This window comes from Lolium rigidum, chromosome 6 (genome assembly GCF_022539505.1).
Source record: "Lolium rigidum isolate FL_2022 chromosome 6, APGP_CSIRO_Lrig_0.1, whole genome shotgun sequence".
Taxonomy (NCBI): domain Eukaryota; kingdom Viridiplantae; phylum Streptophyta; class Magnoliopsida; order Poales; family Poaceae; genus Lolium; species Lolium rigidum.
The window spans coordinates 276903050-276907147 of NC_061513.1; positions in this window are offsets into that span (position 1 = coordinate 276903050).

A 4098-nucleotide genomic window follows, 5' to 3' on the forward strand; every position below is an offset into this window, starting at 1 on the left:
TTGTGCCATCGCAACAACTTGGCATGCTCTTTGTTCCTGAACAGACGTTTCAACCGTGGTATTATAGGAGCATACCACATCACCTTGGCGGGAACCTTCTTCCTGGGTTTCTGGCCCTCAACATCGTCACCAGGGTCATCGCCTCGATCTTATAACGCAATGCAGTGCATACCGGGCATTCATTCAAATTCTCGTATTCACCGCGGTAGAGGATGCGATCGTTGATGCATGCATGTATCTTCGGAACCTCTAAACCTAGAGGGCAGACAACCTTCTTTGCTTCGTACGTACTGGCGGGCAACTCGTTATTCTTTGGAAACATATTCTTCAATATTTTCAGCAAGTTTTCAAATGCCGAGTCAGCTACACCTGCCTGTGCCTTCCATTTCAGCAAATCCAGTGTGCATCCCAGCTTTTTCAGACCATCATCGCATCCGGGGTACAGCGCCTTTCTGTGATCCTCTAACATGCGATCCAAATTCTCCCTCTCCTTTTCAGTTTCGCAGCGACTCCGTGCATCAGCAATGGTCCGACCAAGATCATCAACGGGCTCATCACGTGCCTCTTCTTGATCACCTTCCCCTTCACCTTCCCCACCTTCAGCTGTTACCACCCGATTTTGGCCAAATCAGGAGATGGGCCGTAAGTGAAGATGGGCTTGAAGGACGTACACGTGGAGCATCTTCGAAGCGGCCTTGCGCTAAGAGTTTGGGCTTAACTGCCTATGTATCTGTAACAAATTAGATCGCATTGTGTTTAGATTAAGAGATAGAGTCTGGCCCATGCACGGTTAGGTGCACGCCTCAATTAGAAAGTCCCTTGGACTATAAATATGTATCTAGGGTTATCGGAAAAGGAGGACAATCATCGTTCAACCAACACAAACCAGGCGCATCGCCACCCCTTTCTTTGAGGGTTTCTCCCGAGTAAGCACCATGCTGCCTAGATCGCATCTAGCGATCTAGGCAGTATACGTTTATTCGTTTACCTTGTACTGCTCGTGTTGAAGCCTTGTTGATGGCGAGCAGTACTATTTATCCTTAGGTGTTTAGGGGCTTGCATTGATGCTTTCTCGTGCATATCTGCGTGGCAATGCCGTCCCTCGACACCTAGCTGCCCTTACACCTATCCAGGTGTAAGGGCAGCATCTTGCTTGTTCGTTACTTAGTAGATCCGATCCGTTATAGTTGCTCCTTGCCCCGCAAGGATTAGTTTAATATCTGCATAGTTAGGCCTTATGCTCGGGGTCGGACGATCCGGTAGTGCGTTAGGTGTTGTTCACCGTCCCTGCAAGGGATGTTCCGGGAATCAACGTTATGTTGGTTTTTAGGCCTCTCGTAGGGGTAGTTTGCATCATCTCCCGTAGCTGCTAGGCCCGATCACACGTAGGACGTTCCGGTTAAGCGGTGAAAACCCTAAACTGTCGTGGATCGCTTTAGCTTTGTTTTGATCAAGCAGGATCCCCATGTCATTGTAAATCCAACGTGAAACATGGGGCGATCGGCTCCTTGAGCCGATCCACAGGGAAACCTGAAGAGCCGATAGGGCTCGTATTTAATGTTTACGTGTCTACCATGCAGGAACAATCGAAGCACTCTAACACCTTCCTGATCGGGTCTAGGTCAGGTGGCACGCCCTAGCAATCGCTAGGACGTGGCTGGAAGATTTGCGGGACGACGCGAGGTGCCAGGGTCCACTAAGCGGCCTTGGGAGCCTCCCGGCTCTTCGTGTTGCTTAGCCATTGCCCGTCGGTGGGTTTTGGAGGGTAACACATTCTGGCACGCCCGGTGGGACATCTTCTGCAACATCCACGTCAACACCGACACCCGAGATGGCAGAGGAACAGATCACATACGAGGATCTTCCTCCTGATCATAAGAAGAAGTACGATGAGCTGAAGGCCATCATTGAAGCCGAACTCATCGGCTCCTTTGAGAAGACCCGTTCGCACGGCATCAGGTTCAAAGGATTCACGCCACAAGGTGTCGTCGATGGGTTGGATTTATCCCTCCCTTCAGATGAACGTACCAGAGCCCTGCGACAGGAAATCAACTACGTGGTGGCTCACTCGCTACATCGGCATTCTGAGAGCCTGGTGAATTCTTTGGAGCGCGTCGCGTTCCGGGTGGTCCAAGAGATCATGGAGCATCGGTACTCCCCTTCAGGACCTGCTCTAGGGACTCACCAAGGAGAGGTGCAACTCCACACCAGGCCACCATTGCCGTACTCAATGGCAGCTCCACAGCAACAAGGTTCACCGGCATACGTTGTCTACAAGGTTGGAGGTGATCCGGGCGACTACCAGTTCTTATATGAGCCGCCCAAGGAGATCCCACACGGATACGTGTGCACGTTTGTGCTGGACTGCAACAACTGGACACAGGCGATCCAGGCTCCAACAAGAGAGATTGCCGGAGCAGGCGCAATTGTTCCGGCAGGGAGGAACGACTCGCGGCAGCGGGGAGTTTGGGAGCGGAAGCTGAGAAACAGGCGTGGCTAGCCAAGTATGCCACTGCACCAGTCCAGGAAAGCTCAGTTACCACTACCTCCACCGCAGATTAGATCAGTGCAGTCCTGAGAGATCAGTTCGGCATCTTGCCGAAGAAGAAGATAATCGGCTATTCCAAGCCGTACCCCAATGAGTTTGACCTGATCCCACTACCACCTAAGTACCGGCTTCTGGACTTCAACAAATTCAGTGGGTCGAAGGATCTAGCTCCATCGAGCACGTGAGCCGATACTTGGCCCAGGCTCGGGCATGGTTTCGGCATCGGATCAGCTACGGGTGAGGTTCTTTTCGCAATCCCTCACCGGTCCAGCTTTTGGATGGTACACCTCGTTGCAGCCAAATTCGGTACGATCATGGAAGCAGACTGGAGGAACAGTTTCACACCCAATATCATTCGGAAGCAACCGAAGCTGGTATTGCCGAACTAGCACGAGGTTCGGCAAAGGCGAGGAGAGACAGATATCGATTACATTCAGCGTTTCAGAACTGTCAAGAACCGATGCTATTCGGTTCATTTAACTGAGAAAGAAGCAGTCGAGCTGGCCGTGGCAGGCCTTGCAGCGTCATTCAAGGATCTGACGTTCCAAGTGGAGTACAACTCGTTGACGCACCTGGTCAGTAGACTAACCTTATATGAACAGCGCCATCCAGAACTGTACCAGGACAAGTTCAAGCGCGCGATAACCCTGGTCAACGCTGATGAGGATGAAGATTCCACGGAAGATCAAGAAGTCGCAGTAGCCGAGTGGACTCGGACGCCAGTACCTGTGTCCTGCAAATGGGTGAACCCGCCAGGGCCTCCAAGAGGGTTGGACTTTGATGTGAGCAAAACTGAACAGATCTTCGATGCCGCTACGAAAGAGAAACAGATTGAAGCTCCCGAAGGCCACAAGATCCCTACGGCACAAGAGATGAACAAAAGGCCATACTCGCAAATGGCATCATACGTTCACGCACGCCACCAACGACCGCAAAGTATTACGCGCACAAATTCAGATGGCGATAGAATCAGGCCGATTAACTTTCGGACGGTTTGCCATGAAGGTAGACATGCGTCCGTTTCCGGACGTCAACATGGTGGACCTAAGCCACTCCATAAGGGAGCCCGGGTTCTCTTTTGATGTCAATATGGCAGGGTTTGTGATCCGCCATGGCAAAGATAAAGCAGAGAGCAGCCACTCTCGTGGCAAAGATAAAGAGGAGGCCGTTCCACGCGACCGGCCCCAAGATGATGACAGACGGTACCTAATCGAGGAGGAGGTGAGAAGCATACGGTATCAGCGCCCACTCTCCGTGCATCTCCTCAACAAATATGAGCAGCGAGTACGACCGACGTCGGCGCTTACGACGAAGACGACGAAAAATATCGTCGGTCCGATACGAAGGTAGGAGGTATCGTCACCATGATGGAAGCAGCCGACGGGTACGAACGTCACGCTAGAGGGAGGTCAAGGGAGCAGGACAACATGGATAAGCACCGGACTGTCCTTTCTTCAAACATTGCTGGGACTCAGGAATGAGCCGATTGCCAACAATCGAGAACTGCCCAGAATGCAAACAGCAAAGGAGGAGGATAAATGAAGTTTCAG